This window comes from Tenrec ecaudatus, chromosome 2, assembly GCF_050624435.1.
Source record: "Tenrec ecaudatus isolate mTenEca1 chromosome 2, mTenEca1.hap1, whole genome shotgun sequence".
Taxonomy (NCBI): Eukaryota; Metazoa; Chordata; class Mammalia; order Afrosoricida; family Tenrecidae; genus Tenrec; species Tenrec ecaudatus.
Genome location: NC_134531.1, coordinates 285,061,024 through 285,082,448, shown reverse-complemented (window position 1 = coordinate 285,082,448; position 21,425 = coordinate 285,061,024). Strand labels below are relative to the sequence as shown.

At 42.7% G+C, this 21,425-nt stretch overlaps 1 protein-coding gene across 2 annotated transcripts in view; it reads right to left on the bottom strand.

The window, feature by feature from the left end:
- The window catches only part of LSAMP (limbic system associated membrane protein), a 771,811-nt gene that overhangs the window by 300,213 nt on the left and 450,173 nt on the right, over nt 1–21,425 (bottom strand). The gene's annotated exons all lie outside the window — the stretch shown is intronic.

Sequence of the window (21,425 nt, the reverse complement as noted above, 5' to 3'; positions counted from 1 at the left end):
TCAAATAAAATGAAATCCTTAATAACCTAAAATTTTTCCTTGGCTAGATGATGATACGTCCAATTATGAAGTTGGTTTTTGTTTTGCTTTGTTTACATGGAGGTATACTCCCTAATAAAGCAATAGTCTTTGATCTTCATCACTAAGTACTTCACGTTTCTTTTTCTTTAAGCAATCAAGTTACATCATCTGCATATTACTGGTTGGAAAGGAGTCTTCTTTCCAAGGCTGATGCCACATTCTTCTTCATTTTATACAGATTCTTGAATTATTTGTTCAGCTTTTCGATTTCTTAATTATTATGAAAGAATACAACTTTACACACACCGTTCCTGATTTTAAACTATTTAGTATCCTTTGCCTCTGCTTGCCTGATTGCTTCTTAGTTTCCATAAAGGTTCCACATGAGCACAGTGAAGGGTTCTAGAATTCCCATTCTTCACAATGTTATCCATCCTTTGTTATGACACACTCCATCGAGTGACTTCATATAGTAAGAAAAGTATAAAAAGAAAAGATTAGGAAACTTATTTCTGGTGTTCTCTGCTTTCAGTCAATCTGCCATCAGTAAGGAATGATATCTCTATTCCAAGTCCTCTTCCGAATCCAGCCTGAATATCTGGCAGCTCACTGGCAATGTACTGCCATGTACTGCAATGACTTAGTTACAGCAAAATTGTATTTACATGTGATAGTAATGATATTGTAAAATAATTTTTGCATTCTGTTGAGTCACCTTTCTTGGGAATATTAATCTGTGTTTACTTTTTTCAAAGCCTTAAAAAAGTGAGAACTCAAAAGAAAGAAAACATTGAGGCAGACTTGTATGGCCGTATGACTGACTTTCATGTGAGGCTTATGGATGGATGATGTCCCATGGATGTATGGCTGTACTTGACCTGGAACAAGCTATAAAACTAATTAGAGGATCCATGCATAGTGAAAATGGTTAATGCTCTGAATTGCTTCTCAGAGCAAGGTTGGTGGTTCAAGGTCACTCAGAGATTCCTTGGAAGAAAGGTTGGATGATTTATACCTGAAAACTCCATGGAAGAGTTTGGTTTAGTCTGATTCATATATGGAGTGACCATAAATCGGAACCAACTTAAGGACTGACTTTTGTACTTTGCATTACAGGACGATACTCTCCTAAGGGAATGAGTTCAAAAGCATTGTTTCAAAATCATAGAAACCTTTCTTAGAGGAAAATATTATAAAACGAAGTTAATTCTCTCAACAGAGCCTCAAATCTACATGCACACACTTCTGAAGGAAATGGAAGCTTCGCGGGTGATTTTGTGCCCTTCCATTTTTATACCAAGCCCAAAGAGCAGTCTGGGCATCCTCAAGGAAGTTACAAATTATGCTCATTTAAAATGTCCTTTGAGTTTGGTGGAACAAAAAGAAGTCTAAAGGGACCAGACCAGGGCTGTAGGTTGGGTAAGGTAAGGAAATTAATGTAGAATTGCCCTTGCTACCCTTTAAGTATAAGCAAGTGCATTGAAAAACAATATCTTGGGTAAAACTTTCCTTTTTTTTTCTCAGCAAATCACTTTCAGTTTTCTTAAAAGAATTTTGTCAGTCTTTCAAAGTATGGTCAGAAGTTCTCCCAATTAATTAGCTCTCTTAATTCTCTGAGAGCTGAGAGCGAACATTTACATAACAATGAAGGCTATCTAACTAGTCCTTATACTGAGTCAAATCCTAGCAAGTTAACTGAGACTGCTAGCAGTGCTTTGAAATCTAAATTGTTAAAACAGAATGGTGAGAAGAGGAATCTTATGTGTGACAAAGTTCATTTAATAATTTTAACCAAAAAATTTTTCTCCATACTAAAAGCTTATAATAAAATTAGGGAAGATAAACATGTTTTCAATTCTACATAGAAAATTGATCCTAAGAAATCTGAAGATGATGGAAACCGTGTTTGGGATCCAGGTCCATTCACCTGGAGAAAGGGCTATGGCTTTATGTTTTTACAGAATAAAGCTGTTGGACTCCCTTTAAAAGGATGCGACCACATTTGGAGAAAGATGGACAAGGAAGAGATGGAGAAGCTGCCCAATATTAATCATAATTCCTTTTTCAGGTTACTGACACCCCAAATACAGGGGCTATTTGTTTGTATTTTCACAGGCAAAGGAGAAGGTTGATTTCTCTTCAGCCAGCAAGGCCCAGAAGAAAGCAGGGAAGCTGATGTGTGACCAGACCCTGTCCTGTTGCTGAAGTTATTCAAAATGTCAAGAAGACCTCGCAGATTCCTGAGAATGGCGATTGCTGACTGCTGAGATATTTCTTCCATTGCTGACGCTGTCTAAAAGAAACTTTGGGACTCTATCATAACTGAACATTTTATACAATAGTGACTGGACTATCACTGCAGACTTTTACTAAAATATCAAGATTTTAAACTTTATGCTATAATGTGATTGGAATGTAAATGATTTCCGTATAACTCTTTACCTATATAATGTAACATTGCATGATTAGAATTTGATTAGGAAACATTTGCAAAGATTTTAGGGAAACATTTCAGTGGATGTTGATCAGCTCATAAAGGATGTTTTCTATACATTCAAAGACAAGCTTGAGGCATCTCCTGGCTCTGATATAATCAAGCAGTTGGTGAGTGGCATGGAAGGGTTGGACTTGCGAGCTTGGGTGCAAAGTATCTCACATAGCTGAAGTTCCAGTCTGACTGTGTTGTTTATCATCATAATTGTGATGCTTGCAGTCTCCTGTCGCTTCTATAGGAAGCTGAGAGATATGAAGAGAGACCACGTTGCCTCCGTGACACTATTAAATCTTAAACATAATGCAGAGAGGGGAAATGTGGGATACTAGCACTGTAGGGAAATAAAACTGGGACTTATTCCCTGACTTGAACGGAGGGAATCTGGAAGACTAGAATTCCATGGCTGGAAGATCACCACTCTGGTAGTTGGGGTTATAGTCCAGGTACATGTTCCTGCGGTTGTCTAAGTTTTCCACAGTTTCTCCCTTAAAGCTATGCGTGCTGTAGAGTGAGCACATGGTTGATTCATTCTCACTACGGAAGCAGACATTCCTATTTCGCTCTATTCTCTTCCCACTGCGGCATCCAGCTCCTCTCATACCTTCCTCGTATAGCAGATGGACATAGGGGGACTTTATCCTCCATGCCTAGATTCAAAATGTTTCTATTAAGCCTGAATTTTTTACTATATTAATTGGATCATGAAGTTTTGCCTTGACAGCTTTTAATGTACAGAAAATAACTATGTTGCCCATGTAGCTTTTGAATTTTATATGTAAAGTAAAAGGGGGACTTGTGGGGGGAGGTCAGCCTCTCAAAGCCATCCTCCAAGTTGCCAGACTGCAGTGGGCCCCACTCCCTGCTGTTAAAGACACGGGACGCCTGCAGACATCTATTTGGTTCCAGAAGGTGGGATTTACACCCTACTGATAATGGTTCCTATGGAGATCTAGGGAATAGGTCAAAGTTAAGCTGCCATCCTAAATCTAGGATCTGCCCATCTTGTCTCATGTATAACCCCAATCCCTCCCCTTCCTATTGTGTGTATGTCCCTAGACCACCCCCCTCTCAGTACTCTATTACCCATAGGACAGCCCCTTCCAATGACATATATCCTCACCTATAATTAGGGGGTTTGTACATTCCCAGAGAATATAAAAGGCCTGGGCTAGCATTAAAGCTCTCTCTCTCCCTCCACGTGGACCACCAAGTGTAGCTGAGGTGAGCATGCTACTATGAAAAAAAAAAAAACAGAAAAAAACTTCATAGTAAGCCCCCATGAAAATTGTCCCTTGTCCTTTGAATAAATGTATCAAGATAATGTCTTTGGATTCTTAGATCTGAGCTGACTTTGAGATGCACTGGCCCAGCAGATTCCCACAGAAGCCACTGTGTTGGTAGAACTTGTTTTGAAAGATACCCTCCTGAGACTAAGGCAAATGTAGTGCTAGAAGAACTTGTCTGTGGGACAGCACTGGTGACAAAGCCACGTTTAAACATGTTTTGTTTAGAATAAGCCTGTGCATGTATAAATGGGAGCACTATTAGCAATACTGTTTACTTTCCCCACTATATAAAATGCTGCTTATCTTTAGTTGCATCAGCTTATAATGAGGAGAGGGGTTTGAGGAGAGGGGTTTGGAGGAGAGGGGTTTGGAGACCAACTGAAAGCAGTTTGGTTTAGTCTGACACTGCTGGATCCACACAGGTTCATGGCTACCTGCATCCCTATATGCATGACCTTAATAAGTCATAGGTTTGTGGTCACACACATGAGCAGGGGAAATGCTTTGGCAAAAGAAATCACTCAGCTATTCCTGAAAACCTCTGAGTGTGTAAACAATCTCCTTTCATATATATTAATAAAGCATAGAGTAGAGGCTAAAAAATGGGCTCTCAAGTCAGGATGGGTTCGAATCCTGGTTCCTCAATTCACTGTCTAACCTTGAGTAGATGGTTTAGCCTTTCTTTGGCTCAGCTTCTCATCCATAGAACGACAAATTTCACTCACCTTATAGAATTTTAACATATTCAATGAGATCATACATGTGCTTATAATACCGTGTCTCCCCAAAAGTAAGACATCCCCTGAAAATAAGACCTACTTACAGCTTTGCCTCTCGCTGAAATATAAGGCACCCCTGAAAATAAGGCCTCCCCCAAAATAAGGCACCCCGAAGCTACCAGAGCTCTGGACTGTAGTGGCGGGCACCATTTTGCAGCTCACTGTTGGCCACAGTGCAGCCTGAGCAGACAGGAAGTGTGAGGTCTCTTTTAATAAAACAATAAATGTGTACCATATTCTTCTTCATGGAAAAATAAGATATCTTCTGAAAATAAGACCCAGTGCATCTTTGGGAGTAAATATTAACATAAGACAGTGTCTGATTTTCAGGGAAACAGGGTAGGATGTCTAGGATGTCTTCAGTACTTATGATCAACATTGATCTCTGAACACATTAGTGCTAAGATATCTAAGACTGAAGTTTAAATATTTTCTGGAAGAAAAGTTAAAATATGTGAATGAATGAATCCGCAGGAGCTAGAAGAGCTCTCTCTGGAAATAAACTTTGGGGTGCACAGTGGCTTCTATTTCATTCAACCTGTGGGGTCTCTGGAGAGTACACTAAAACATTTCAATAGTGTTTATTTCTTTAGCAGTGGGATACCTTGAGTGTTTGCTCTCTGCTTCTAATGTCTTTGATCGCAACGAGAGCCTAGCTCTCCTTCTTGGAGATATAAACTACAGTTGCTTCGCACTTCCACTTTTAATTGAAAGCAATTCATTTTGTAAGCCTAAAGTGAGATAGAGAAGCCAAAGTCGGAAAGGCACATGGGGCGCTGAAATAGAAATGATGCCCTAATGCTTGTATTTTCTCTCTCACAGGACTGAGAGCTTCCCTTCTACCAGGCGACAGTTACAGTTGATTGGGAAATTACAAGTGAATAATTTTTCCTTGGCGCAATTAAAATAACAACCTTAAGGCAGCATTCAAACATTCTGCCGACATTTACTTCAACTTCAGGATTCCATGGGGAGGGAGGAACCAACAAAGCAAAGCCAAACCAAACCAACCCCCAAAATAAATAAATAAAAACGTCATTTGGTTCCATTGCAAGGTCTTCCTTTCTTTCCTGCCGATGTTTGAAATTGCCTATATTTAAATCTATAGAAGTGTCTTCCGAGAATCACAGGCATAAAGAATTAGCCATCTGTATTGGAAGAACCTTTTGGGCTTGAGAAACAGAGGCTATTGTGAAAGCCCAACAATATATGTTGAAATAATTACATCTCTTAGAAAGGATGGAACTGGATGTTTTCAAGTAAGTAAATCTACATTTGTCATTGTGAAGTCTTTTCACAGAAGGATGGAGTGTTTTTTTTCCCTCCCACTTAAGTAATTAAGAATAGTCACTGGTGATCTTTCATTATCAAACATTTCCTCATATTAAAAGAGACAAATGACTGGGGCCTTTGCGAAATTTCCTCCTCCCAAGGAAGTCTTCCTCCAGGAGTTATACCCTAGTTTCCCGAAAGTAAGACATCCCCCTAAAATAAGACTTACTTATATTGCCTCTCGCAGAAATATAAAGCATCCCCCTGAAAATAAGGCCTCCCCCCAAATAAGCCCCTCCAAGCTACTCTAATTCAGGACTCTGGACTGTATTGGCGGCACCACCTCGCAGCTCACTGTTGGCCGCAGTGCAGCCAGAGCAGACAGGAAGTGCGAGGTCTATTTTAATAAAACAAACAACAAATGTATACCGTATTCTTCTTCATGGAAAAATAAGACATCCCCTGAAAATAAGACCTAGCGCATCTTTGGGAGCAAACATTAATGTAAGACACTGTCTTCTTTTCGGAGCAACAGGGTAGTTCGTTTATCTGAGAGTGGGGTTGCAAGGCTGAAATAGCAGTCCCCCTGCTCTGGTGGCAAGGCTGCAGTGCCGGCAGGGTACCCAGAGGCCCGACCCCATCCTGCAAAACCAGACCGTTCCCTGACGCATTGTTGTTTGGATAAACAGCTGTTGCTCCAAAGAACTTTGCTTCTCTTATGAATATTATGGTCTCCATTTATTTTAATGCGATGGGTGGGAGAGAAGGTGGGAATGAAATGCATGTACAGAAGCCTCTATCTCTCGGCCCCACTGATTTGAGCGTCACGAAAAGAGGCGCAGGAAAACCTTTGAGAGTTTGAAGCCTGCTGTGTGCTGGAGATAAAAGTAGAAACAGCAAATTGGCTGCAATACAAATGGCAGGTGCATTTGTTCACTGGAGGCAAGTTGGCGATTTAGTTTTCAATGACCAGCCTGTCTCTCAAAGGTTCACCTTTCTCAGCCCTCCCTTTCGCCCTCGACTTAGGGACCTCGCCAAAGCCTAGCTCCGGTTTGAGTCCCTGCGCCCCTGGGGACAGCTACTCTTTACCTCTGTGCCTTCTGATGGGGAAGAAAAAAACAAAACAAAACAGAAACCTAACTGGTCCCCTCATCTGAGCATTTGGGGTGGAACTAAAAAGAAGTAAGTAAAAAACTCACTGAAGCCAGCACTGGGAAGTGACCGCCCCCAAGAGAAAGCAAATGCGGGTTGTGTCCAGATGGTGATGGTGTACGTGGGCGAACACAACGGAGGGGAGGGGGGGGGGACCTGGACGGCAAAACTGGGGGGGGGGAGGGGTGTTGACACCACTCCAGCATTTCCACAGATAGCAGGGAATCCAAAGCCTTTGTTCCTACTGCCAGGATGGGATGTAAGAGAGGCAGGTCAGAGGAGAATAATTCAGAATGGAGAAGCTGATGAGAGCAATCTGTCTTCGCTGAAAGGAGATGGAGGGAGGTAGCCGTTGTCCAACTCCCTGTCTCAGATAAGCAAGGAGAAATGACTGCCTTCTGGGTGCAAAAGAAAAAAGAATTCCATTTCCCCTTTACATAGAATCACACATAACCTTGAAATGTACATGAGACTCATGCCAACTCTCATTTATTTGTGTCCTCACCGTATTTATTTGATGGAATCATTCTTCCCCTATGCATTGCCATCAGTAGTGACTGTCTTTGAATTCCTAGAAAAGTCATGATAATGCTCGATTGAAACACCCTTTGGAACACTCTCTGTGACGATGGCAATGACCGTGTCAGGACCCTCCATAAGCGCTTCCTTCTTTGACCACAGGAAGGCCCAGGGAGCGGGGAAGGAACTTTGGTGGCATTGCTCTTCCTTAAGTACTGGACTGCACTAGGCCTGTCATGAGTTAGTCTCAGAAACCCACAGGGGCAGTTCTACCGTGCCCTATGATAAGGTCACTAGGAGTCAAAATTGGTTTGATGAAAGTGAGGGGCTTTTTTTGGGGGGGTGGGGCAATGGGGAGATGGGTAGGGGCCCTGGTTTTGTAGTGGTCATGTGCTGGACAGTTATAACCATAAGATCAGCAGTTTGAAACCACCAGCCACACTGGGGGAGAAAGATGAGGCTTTCTACTCCCATAAAGATTTAGAGGTTAGGAAACTCACCGGGCAGTTCTATCCTGTGTTCTTACAGAGTCCCTATGAGCCAGCATCAACTGGATGGTGGAGCTTTTTATTTTAAATGTCTGGGGAGCACCAGGTGAGATGGTGTGCAAGGACTTGTCTAGTCAACAGACTGGACAATTGGCACTGGACAGCGGTCCGAAGAAGAAATAAATGGTCTCTGAATTGGACATGTGCCTGGTAACCAAGATCAGGGATCAGTTTTATAAGGTTTAGCCGAAGCTTACTTCCCTGGAGGGAAGAATGGGGCCAGTGTCTCCTTACCTCGGCAGAGACACAGCCTCAGCGTAAGGCAATAAAATGCCATTTTCTGGGCATTGCAGCAGCATCACAGGGCGAAATGCTAGACAACAAAGCTTAGCAAGAACGTCACCAGGGTGGCTTGCTGCTATGTGAAGCAGACCTGCCAATTCACCTGGCCTGTGTACACATGGCTCTGGATGATTCCGAAGGTGTATGTGTGTGCGGGGGCAGTGGGGGGGGGGGACTCCCTGCCTAATGCCGTTCCTGTAGGTTCCCTGCTCCACATCCCTAAGGCCACTGAAATGGCCTGTGAATGCCCTCTGCTTCCATTCTGCCAACTGAAGGCAAGGCGAACTGAATTCCCCTTTTAATTAAGGTAGTGCCAAGTTAGAGCGCTTTAGATGGATGGACAGACAGAATGGACTCTGGGGAAAATGCTCAGGGTTGATTACCTGGCAGCATGTTATATGCTGAGAGAAATGCCTGCTTTGCTTTCTAGATGGAAAGCGATGGGAATAATAATATGTAAATGGCTGTATTGAGATTTCTGAGAGCTCAGCATTATTTTCCCTAGCCCAAAGATTTCACCTCGCCTTATTAACTATTCTAACAACCCGGCCTTTTTTTTGTTTGTTTGTTTGTGTAATTCTTGTTTCCTTCCATTTAGCACATAGAAAAAAGCATTAGTAACACTCTTGGTTTTAAATGAACCCTATTAATATTCGCCTCTGCAAAGGACTCTGGGATAATTTTGATAAATGTGGCCATGAAGCTGATCTGACAGCTTTGTGTGTTCGCGGGGAACCGCTTTGTGCACCAGAGGGGACAGGCTGAGATGGGGAGTCTGGCAGGTCTCTATCTCTCAGCTCCATTGAGCTTTCCAAAGTGGAACTCTAATTGCACTTGAGAAAAAACCCAGAATTCAAGACAAGACAGAATAAACAATCTATGAAGATTAAAACACACCCCACTACGTTCTGCTCAGGAGTCTATTCACGTATTAGAAGTCACAGCTCTTCCAACTCTGGTTGTCTAGACCCAGGAAACTGCCTAGGAGGGTAATGGAAACAGAACCTGTTTATAGAGGAAGAGCAAAAGGTGCACTTGGGGGTCTTGGCTATACTAAGATGCTTTTATTTCCCTCCGAGTTCTCTCCCAGCAAGTACATTACCCTGAGCATCTAGATAACTTGTAATAGTGATTATATTTTCAGAGAGGAGAAACAAAAAACTGGCTGCCACTGCTGAAAACCAAACAACACACTGACAGCGAATGTCAGACGTTTTTGAAAATATGATCATCCCATCTACTTGGGTTAGCTGAGGCGGAGCTATGTGAAACTGTGAGCTTTAAAATGAAATACATAAACAAGAAAGGTGACCACATTGAAGAATTATGAACAGCACAAAGATCAAACCCCACTGTCGTTGGTGAATGCTGACTCAGAGGGCCCCTATGCAGTATTTCAGAGGCGGGGAGTCTTTACAGAGAAGTTCAACTTTCTCCCAGGGAACAGCTAATGGGTGTGAATGGCCGGTGTCTTTGTTCCGCAGCCTGACGCACACCTGCAAGTGCCACCAAGAAGGTGCCACCATAAAGACAGCTCTTCTCGTGGTCTCAAAGGGTCTGCTCACTGAGCAAGAGCAAGCACTCACATGTGGGTAATGAAGAGAGAGAAAAGGAAAAAAGTAGGCTTCAAACAAATGGCCTCCAATGATTGCTCTGCATTCGGTTGATTGCTCTGCATTCGATTGATTGCTCTGCATTCGATTGATTCTATTGATTAAGGGCCTTGGTCCTATTTGGGGAACAGGTGTCTGTTTCCTCAGAGCCAAAAGCACACAGGTGATCACAATGAGTGCCCTTAACGACATTCAGGAAACAAGAGCAGGAAGGCAGTTATTAGAGGTCTGCAATCCTGTGTTAGGGAGAAAGGGCAGATTTGGGAGAAGATGGTAAAAGGGCAAACCATTCAAAATAAGATGCTAAACCCACAGTCAAAAGAGAAGATAAAACCCCCCTCCCGAGGAGTTAATGTAGGCTCCAGGTGACCCTAAAGGACATCATCAAAACTACCGCTTAGAGGTTCCGAAGCTGCGTGTCTTTATGGAACGAGACAACCTCGTCTTTCGCCCATGGAGCTGCTGGTGGTTTTAAACCACTGACCTTGAGGTTAGCAACCCAATGCTTAATGCACTGTGCCACTCAGAAAAAGAAAAGAGAAACTCGCATCACCACGTTGATCCCAACCAGATCCCTGAAAAAGGGTCCTGGAGTGGTTTGACCAAATACCAAAGGTGAGAATTCTTTATAATTTGAATGTTCTTTTCAGCGTTTCCGAGAAGCAGGAAAGAAAGGTTGATGATGACATGGCCTGTCACTCATTGAGCACATTCTTACAGAGGTCCCCGTTCTAAAAATGTTTTATTTAATTACCAGAGCACCCTTGAGAGGTAGATATTATTCCCACTTCCCACACAATTAAACGAAGGCTCAAAGTAATTAGCCACGCTGCAAGGTAAATGATATCACTCTCAATTAACATCAGGTAGACACTCGGGCTTAGACTGTTTAGGGACACTCCCTCCAGATCCCGCAGCCTACAGGATTACAGGTCAGGGCCACCTGACTTTAGTTCACGAGTTCTTTTCCTCCACGGACTCATTCTTAATCGCTCTGGTCTTTGTATTCCCCAAAACCCACTGTCACTGAGTTGATTTTGAGTCATAGTGACCCGTTATGGGGTTTCTGAGGCCAAGAATCTTTATGAGAATGGAATTGCCTGGTTTTTCTCCAACTGAGCGGCTGGTGGATTTGAACCACAAACTCTGTGGTTAGCAATTGAGATGGTTAGTTTATTGTGCCAAACTAGCAGATAAACACATGCGGGGTTAATTGAAGGGCCGAAGGATAAATGGCTCGGTGAGCCTCGCCTTTCTAGTTCTCTTGCTTTGTGATGGTCGGACCAAGGTGCAGCTGCCTTAGCCAGTTCCCTGCTTCAGCTGGGCAAGGCCCACTTCCTGCAAGACGTCCCCAAGGAAGAGCCGCATGGACCTACCCCGAAGCAACCCTGGGTGCTGGAGCAACCATGTGGAGACCCCTGCCAGCGCTGAGATGCTTACACATTCACTGATTCGTCTTTCCTCCTGCAGTCAGCATCATAGTGTGTGTTTTGTGAGATGGAGGAGGACTTTGTGGATTGGTGTCGGATCTATGGGCTAATATTGGACTTGTGGGCTTGGGCAGTTTTCTTCATTGGGTTGGGATGCTTTCTTGATGTGCACTTACCCTTTATATAAAACCTTCTTATATATATGTGAATTTCTGCAGATTTGTTTCTCTAATGTACCCAGACTAACACAGCAAGCCAATGCTTATTTCCCAGCACTACCAGGGCTCCTGGGCACGTGCACAGCAGGAGACAGGAAACAGACCTCTTTCCATGTGCCAAAAGTAAGAGTGTTGGCCAATAAAATAGGCATTCTTCATCTACTCTCTTTGAGCCTTTCTCTCAAGAGTCATGTAAGGCTTAAATATTTCTTAGAATTTATATACGCAAAAAAAACCCCTTTTCTTTTTAAAACAGGGTGTTATTCTGTGCCACGTTGCCCTTGGGGCAATGCAGCCCTCCGGCTCCCCGTTTGGTTGCTGAGAGCTTGCAGCTGGTAGAAGCGTCTCCATCTGGTGGTCCAATCAGAACCTATTAAGCACCGGGGTAGACTGTGTGGAAGTGAAAAATACGGATCTGGGACGCTCAGTCTGGGCTACCTTACTTCACCTTTAGAGAAAAGAAGCAGGAAATAAAAATACAGACTTCACAGCCGATGGAGAACTTGTTCCTGTACAACAACTCCAGTCTAATTGATTTGGACACCGCAGCTAATTTTTCCTCAGACATCTGTTAGCACACATAGTGGATGTCGTTAGGTAGGGAGGCACAGATTAGATGGGGCACAGAGCTCAAAGGCCCTGGTTTGGGATGTTGGAACAGAAGGAGGGATGAGAACAGATAGAGTTTGCCAGCGCCCCCATAATATTTGATACTATTCCTATGCCAACCCCAATAAGCAAGAGTGATGGCTGGGGACCCAGAGCACTTGTGACATCATCATCTGGTCATTTTGTTCCCCAAATGCTAAGTGGATCCTGAACTTCCAAGGCCAAAACAAAGATGGTCCAGCCACTGACACAGCCAACACTCACAAAGAAAGACCAACACTGCTGATGCCACTTCCTATCCTCTCTCCAAGTTTTATATTTTAGATGTTTATTTGAGTGATATTCTAGGGCTCCTGTCATACGGATGATCACATGGATGCTCAGGTCAGACTTATCCAAATCATCTCCCATTGCATGGAGGCAATGAGAAATAAGTCCCATTTTATTTATTCTGTCACAGATGCTTAACTGAATCCAGAATCCAGTTCCCATCCTTTGGGGGCATGGTTTTCAGTTGAGAAGCTCAATGAAAAACCTAAACAAAACACTGATGTCTTTAAGGAGATCCTCCATGAGTTAGGCTATGCTGATGACTACTCTGTCGATGAATCCATTTAAGAGATTATGATCCTCTCTCAGGAAACTCTATGCATTGCAAATAAGCTGCAGAAACCAAAGGCCATGTCTCAGTCCAAAACATAGAAATTCTACATACAGACAAACATATCTATTGATGATATAGACTTTATTTCCCCATTCTTACTCATGGCATCTGTTATAAAATATTGCTTTAATTATTTCACTCACCTCTAAAAATCTTTACCCTACTCTGCCTAGGGGACTCCAATTGGTTTTCCAGGACTTTCAAAGGCCATCATGTTCTGACCTTAACCTCTTTTTCCCTGAAGACTTTCTCTCTCTCTCTCTCTCTCTCTCTCTCTCTCTCTCTCTCTCTCTCTCTCTCTCTCTCTCTCTGACAAAATGAACAGCTTTGCTTTACTCTTAAAGCTCTCCTCCTAAATAAAATCTTTCTGAGATTCTAAGGAAAGAGTCATTCCCCCTCTATGTGCCAACTGGACTTTGCGCGTCAGTCTACACCCATTGTACACCATTATGCCTCCTTGGTTTGTGTTTCTTCCCTCCTGCCAACTCTTTTCTGTGGCATCCACACACACATAGCCCTTGATGGTAGGGATATTTTAATAAATATGCATATGGTAACTAGATAGGTTATAGACAAACAGCTAAGTAGCTGTCATCAAGCTGTCTCCAGCGCATGTGACTTTATGCACGGCACAAACGAATGCTGCCTGGCATTCTGCCGTCTTAATAATCACCATCTTGTTTGAGTCAGTTCTTGTGAGAGTTTTTGTTTGGACAATCCACTCCACTGACGGTTTCCCTTCTGCTTGTTGTCCCACTACTTTACCAAACATGACGCCCTTCTCGAACAACTGATCCTTCCCAGTGATGAGTCCAAACCACGGGAGCTGACGTTGCTCTGTTGCAGTCCTTTATTCTTTTGTTGCTTTTGCTGATGAATCTCTTCCTCATATGTGTTAGTCTGGAAGCTCTACTGAAATCTGTCCATCACAGGTGGTCCTATTAGTGTTTCAAATACGGATGGTGTCGTTTCCCAGCATCATAGTAACATACAAGTCACCACCGTATATCAAACTGACAGGTGGTTGTTAAGCTATGTTAACAGTCATCTTTGAATTCCCAAAACATTATGTATTGCTTTGAGTATGGTGGGCCCTAAAAAACCCTGCTCAACATATGGGTTTATGAGGAAATTTGCAACTACATACGACAATCTCATTAGCAAATGATGGAATGGTGCACCGATGTTAGGAAGAGTACCGACAATAGAACATCTGAATAATTTGCTAAATTTCACTTGGTTGAAAGGACAGATTTATGCATCTAGAAAAACTTTGTCACATGTGTGTTATTCTATAAAAAGAGTCGTAGCTATGTTTTATGTTTTGGAATGTTACCAGCTTACTGAGAAAGGACTATTTTGTGCAAGGCATTTCAGAGTTGTGGTAGATTGAAGAAGGGTGATTGACCATTACAAACGTGTGGACTGCAGTAGAAGACTGTTGGGTACTTTGACAGATGATGAGGCATGCAGATTGGAAATCCCTCAAAAAACCACTGAGGAAAAATCTCTTCCTCAGAATCCAGCTTGGATGGCATGAAACTTTCAGGACCTTCATCTGCTGACTGGCACAACCCCAAATGAGAAGAGACCGCTGGAAACAGCCATTATTAATTGGAATGTGGAATGTACAAAGTATGAAACGAGGAACACTGGAAGTCGTCAAAATGTAATGGAATACACGAAGATGGAAATTCTCTGTCTTAGCGAGTTGAAGTAGGTGTGCATTGGCCATTTTCAATCAGACAAGCATGTGGTTGATTGTGCCAGGAAGACGTTGAGAAACAGCGATACATTCATCATCAAAAAGATCATGTCCAGATCTGTCCTGAAGAAGATTGTAATTTGCCATGGCGGCCCCAACAGTGGGTGCCATTCCCTGAGCAGAGCCCTGCACGATTGCCCGTCCTCCAAGGGGCAGAAGGCTGGCTTCCTTGGCAGAGCTCACGGGCTGTAACTACTTGGTGGCAGTGGTGGTGGCAACATCTAAGTCTGGGGCAAGGGGTGCTCAGAATGAACCCCCTTGGCTTGAAGCAACTGAGATAGCCAGGACTCCTTTCTTGGGACACACCTACAAACTTTGCGGCTGCAAGAGTGCTTTATACAGACTGAGAGAAATGAAGGTAGTTTTTATTTCCCTTAGACCTGGAACACCCGGTTCTCTTCGGCACGGAGGAGCGCTCCCCTAAACAGAGTAAGCCACCAGTATCTGTCCTAATAGTTTCCCCTTATGCCTGTGCTATACTTTGTCCTCATTCCTGACCTCTAGGTTGACCATAGTACCACCTATTCAAATTCCTCCCTGCCATCAAGTACTGTCTCCCCCCAAGGATTCCCCCATGAGCCTCTACTGCCCTGACTTCCAATATTGTCTACAGTTCCCTTAGTCTTAGGACAGCCCAAATCTTCAATGAAAAAGGAAAGTCTAGGCTGGTCTTTTTACAAAGGAGAGATAGAAGTTGTTGTCTATGCATTCCTACTTACCAAACAAGAGGACATTATCTCCTTGAACTTTAGGTGACCAGTATCTGTTTCCAGAGAGAAAGTAGAGTTGTGGGAGCACCACGCAGTTAATTAGGAGAGATATTAGAAAAACATAATTAAAAGATCACTTAGAGAAATAGATCATATATAGGCTCCCAGGCTAATCAATGTGTCACTCAACTGCTTGCAATTAGAATGTGAACTTTGGAGATAATGGGAAAGATTGGGAGCTGGAAAATATGGTTTGGGTATCAGAAAGAATGCCAGAGAGGACATGATTACAATTTCCCAAATCAACAACTTATTCTTGGAAATACCATTTTGAATAACATAAATGATGAGTTTACACATGGGCCGCACCAAGTGGAATACACATGAATCAAATTTGCTACCTCTGTGGAAAGAGATGATGGAGAAGTTACATATCTGTAGGAACAAAGTCAGGAGCATACTGAAACTCCTCATATACAAGATGAAACTGAAGTGGAAGAAAAATTTTAAATTTCATGAGCTCCAGAATATGCCCTTGGGACTATTCCGCCTATATTCAGAGATGTCTTCAAGAACACATTCAACACCTAGAACCCTAATGAGCAAAGGCCAGGTGAGTTGTCCTGTGCCATCAAGGACACCGTACATAAAGGATGGAAAAGATAATTAAGACAAGAAAAATTCAAACACCAAAATGGATGTCAGAGGAGATTCTGAAACTTGCTCTTGAAATGTAGAGTAGCTAAAGGGAATAGAAGAAATAATGATGCAAAAGAGCTGAGTGGAAGGTGGACCAAGATGATGTAATAAAAATATACTGAAATGTGTAACAATCTGGAGTTAGAAAATCAAAAGGAAGTACTCACTCAGCATCTCTAACGCTGACAAAGTAGGAAAAATACACGCCTTGGGTTTCAATATTAAAGAATTCTAGGAACCAAAGTACTGAAACACAGAGAAGGCACACAAAAATGGACAGAATGCACTGAGTCACCAAACCAAAAATAAACTATTGATGTCCAAACATCTCAGAATGTGGCATAACTCAAACACTGGTGGTATTGAAGGAAGAACTCTAGGCTGCATTGAAGGTATTGGCAAACTCCCATCCCCCCCAAAAAAACACCCAAAAAACAATTCTTAAGGAATTGATGGAATGTCAACTATTATGTTTCAACAAATAGAGGCAGTGATGGGAATTCTTACTCTCTATGCCAAGAAATGGGGAGGAATGTTACATAGCCAACTGACTGGAAGTGATTAATGTTCATCAGAGGAAGGTGAATTTAAGAATGGAGAAATTAACTGAACAATATCATTTATATCCCACGCAAATAAAACTTTGCTGAAAATAATTTTAAAACACTTGGATGAACATAATGACTGGAAACTGCCTGAAATTCCAACCAGTTTCAGAAGAGGATGAAGCGCAAGGGATTTCATTGCTGATGTCAAATGTATCTGGGCAGAAGGTAGATAATCCTAGAAAGAGGCTTACCTACATTTTATTTAATATGCAAAGTCATTCAACCACGTGGATCATAACAATTAATGGATAACAATTGGAAGAATGAAAATCCAGAACACTTAATTGCGCTCATGTGGAACTTCTACACAAAGTGGCAGTCGTTCTAACAAAACAAGAAGATGATGCATGACCTTGAGTCCACTCTGATTCCTAAGGACCCAGTAAGACAGAGTGGAACTGCCCCATGGGTTTCTGGAGCTGTGTATCTTTCCAGAAAGAGAAAGCCTCATCTTTCTTCCAAGGAGCAGCTAGTGGGTTTGAGCTGGTTACCTTGCAGTTAGCAGCCCAACAGGTAACTCACTATGCTACTAAGTCTCCTTAAGGGATACTAAGTGGTTTAAAATCAGGAAAAGTGTCCCATAGTGCTGTATCCTTTCACGACATTTATTCAATCTGTCTGGTGAACAAATACTGTAAGAAGCAGGAAGAAGAAGGTGGCACCAGAATGGGAAAACACTTGTTTACAAACAGCAATATGCAGAAACATCTTGTTTTACTGAACACAAAGAGAATTTGAGGCACTTACTGATGAAGTGAAAAACAAAAACAAAAACTATAGCCTTCAGTGTAGATTACAATACAGTATAAAGAAAGCAAACACCGTCACAACCAGACGAATACATACAATCACGATAAACAGAGAAAATGTGGAAATTGTCAAGGATTTCGTTTTGCTGGAATCCACAATGAATACTCCTGGAAGCAGGTGTCAAGTGACTACAATACGACATATATGTTTGGCAAGTCTGCAGCAAAATAGCTCCTGAAAGTGTTAGGGGGCAAAGATGTCGCTTGAAAACCATAGTATTCTCAATTGCCGATTATGTATGCAAAAGCTAGACAACAAGGAAGACTGGAAAATATGCATGTGAAGTATGACATTGGTGAAGACTATTGGAAGTACCCTGGACTGATAAAAAAAATGTCGAGCTTCATATTGGGAAAATCACAATCGGAATACTCCCAAGATGGAAGGATGTGAAGACTGTCTCACTTCTTTGGCTGTGACTTCAGGACATGTCACCACCCCATTGGAGAAGGATAAAGTTGGGTCAAGTTGACAATCAGTAAAAAACAGCAATAGATTGACATAGTTCCTGTAAAAATAGGGTTGGAAAAACATTGGAAAAAATCTGAGGACAGAGCAGGACTAAGAAATGTTATGTTTTGTTGCATGTGGGGGTCTCTGTGAGTCAGAACTAACACCCACTACAACATGCTAAACATATTATAAACTATTTTACAAGTGCTCTCTTGATCCAGTTTTGTGATCATGAATAAAGGCTCTCAATTCTTTAGCCATGATTTTAACACTCCCAAATTTCAGAGACCTAATATTCAAGGCATGTTCCACCTACTTTGGGCCTCTGCCATAACTTCAAGTGCTTAATAATCAGCAAACGTACACAACCTAGTTCCATCCACTCTACTTGCCATATATAAACTTCCAACTCTGCATTCAGCTTGTAACCTGATCGCCAGGTGAGGGCTCTGTGTGTGTGGTTCTGCAGGATGTCATTCTCATGATCCAAGCTAAAGATAGCGAGGAGTTCCTCCTTTCACCTATGCATGGGTCTTTGTGTTGTGTCTCACAAGTTAAGGAATCTGTGATTATATGTAATAATCATACAATTCCAAAGCAAAATTAGTTCATTTGGGAATTATCATGATCTCTAATTTGAGAATAGACAACTGAGGCTTAGCAAGATTCTATAACTCATCCATGTCATGGAGCGAATGTTGCAAAACTAGAATTAAGCCCCAGGTTCTGGTTTCATAGCCAGGATCTTTCATTGCATATTAATTTTCTTATCTCCATTATGCTATGAGACAAAATAAAATAGGATATGTTGAAGACATCAAACCAAAACACCAAACTACTCCCATCGAACCCTTGGCTTTCCAAGACTCTACCTATTTACTGGAGTAGAATGCCCAAACTTTCCACCAGGCCAGCGGTGGTTTCACCTGCTGACTGTGTAGATGGCAGCCCAACACTTAACCACCACACCATCTGGCTTCCTTGCTGCTGAAGATGCGGGAGTGGAAACTAAAGAGAACACAGACACTCGCATAAGAAAACACTCATTGCCAAGGAGTTGGTGCCAACTCACAGGGACCCTACAGTCGAAGAGGAAGGAAGTGAAGTTTTCTGCTGCAGGTCAATATGGAAACCAGTGCTACAGAAGCTCACAGGATCCCGACTTGGTTCCATCTCAGATGATGATTAGAGGACCATCCATGCAGTGTCTGTGTTACAGAGAATTGAGATGCTGCTACTAGAACTGGGTGCCACGGGGTCCATCTGTCCTGGCTTAATGAGCTTGACCTTGCTTTGCTCTCTCTGATTTCTGCCAAATAGCATCAGAAGGCATTAGTGTTAGTGATTTGGGAGATGGTTCTGGCTACTAGGAGTGGTTGTTAGTGGAATTTATGGACAGGAAAGCTGGATTTAGGGCCAGATTGTAGCAAAAGCAGGGGGTAGAGCGTTTTGTCTTCAGTAGACTTCACCTTCCTGGATGTCCCTTTTTTTCAAGAGACGATTTGTAGAGAAAGTATTTTAAACACCCTGGTAATTTATAGCAATACACTAGCGACATCTGCCATCTCTTCCCCCCACCCGTGTCCCCCAAAATGTATTTTTCTTTTAAATTCTACCATAAACTCTTTGATGGTAGGGTGGGGTCGGTTAACTCTTGTCTGAGTAGTCACGGCACCCCCTCCCACCTCTATCCTTTCTGATGACTGGAAATAAGAGGCCTCTTCATGTATTGCCCTTCCTGGATCAATTAACTACTTTTTATGAAGAAGGATAGTCCTCGATGCACAATAATGCATTGTGAATATCAATGATCAGCCATCGGGATTTCATTGATAATAAATGATTTCACTTTAGTTCTCTAGTGTGTACATTTTTACCAACATCAACTGCCAGACTAAACCCAACATGCAAGGTAGAGTTTACCAGTCTCCAGATGCCATTTAGTTGCTTCTCATAGCAACCTCGTGTCTTAGAGCACAACTGTGCTCCAGAGTTTTCGAGGGCTGATGTTTGGAGAGCCCACCAAGCCTTTCTTGCCTCTCAGTGGCCTCAGGCAGTCAAACATGTGAAACATGGTCACCACCAGAAACTTGACCTCCAGGTAAAACAACAAGAACAACCTTCAAAACTCTCCGCCATTGTCCATTCTGACTCATAGCAACCCTATCAGGAAGGTAGATCTGCCCGTGGGTTTCCAAGACTGTCAAACTTGACCGTAGTAGACCGAGTGACCCACCATACCACCAGCAGAGGCAAAGAGATGAAAACCCATAGGGTCTCTTCCATTACAGTATTTCACAGAGATTTTTTTCTCTTTTAAAAAAAATAGTGAATGGTCCATGGAGCTCCACAATATCCCTTTTGTTTGTTGTCTTCCATTGTACATTCCATTCACCCTCAAATCTATGTTGCTGTGGTTGGAAGCCTGACTGTACCATGCATACCCAGGGCAGTCTAGCCTCCCACTTCCAGAGGGAATTGGCCAATAACCAGGAGGCGTATTGGTAAGAGATTGGAAGAAGGAAAGAGTGATGTGGGCATTTCCTCCCTGGCTTCCTCCCGACAAAATCTGGGTGCTTCCTGCAGTGTTCCACTACGTGGCCCAGTGCTTGTTGGTAGGCTCTCACACGGGGTTCTGTGTGTCTCCAGCTTCTAGTTCGGCTCCCTCCAAGAATCCTCTACCCACCTAGAGGGCATAACAACTTCCTGATGCTACTGGCCCCAGGATTCTGCACAATTCCCAGTGATTTTCCTAACCCCCTGCCTCCTGCCCAAATATTAAAATAAATATTCCCTATTAAGCTCCTTCGAAATGATCGATTTGAGTGTGCCATCTGTTTCCTGCAGGGAGGCTGACTGATGATCTCCTATCACACAGCGCTACCTTTATTTTGAAGCCTGATATGGTCTTTGAGGAAATTCAAAAAAGGGGCCTCCACTAAGTCACAGGGTGGTAATGGGGGGCATAGGCTGGCAAAGCACCCGGAGACAGGCAAATCCCACTGATATCTTCTGGCCGCTATGCTGTGGCTCACATGCACCCACTAAAGCATGTTTCCCAGCCAAGTTTTTAATAGCAAAATAAAAGGCTTGGAGTAAGCTTTGCTCTCCCCAGGCCAGAGGCATGTTTCCCAGTTACTTCTAAATGGCCTCTTTGTCAAAAGATCCCAAATATGAACGGCTCTGAAATACTCTCTTTTATCCAACAGCCATAGATTCATTTGCATCGGGAGTAGGATCAATGACATCTTGTGCAAGATAAATTGTGTCTCATAAGGTCACAGGACAGGACAGGCTGGAACCCAGAGTTTTGACATCGTTCCCAGCAACCATTGCAGAATTCCCCCAAAACTGTTAAATTGCACTCAGACTAGTAATAAAATGATAAACGTCTCTGAGGTGGTCATATAAAGAAATCTTCATCCATATCTGCCCCCAGCAGAAACCTGGAGGCAGGACTTACTTGTGAGGGCACCTCTTTGGGGGGTCGCAT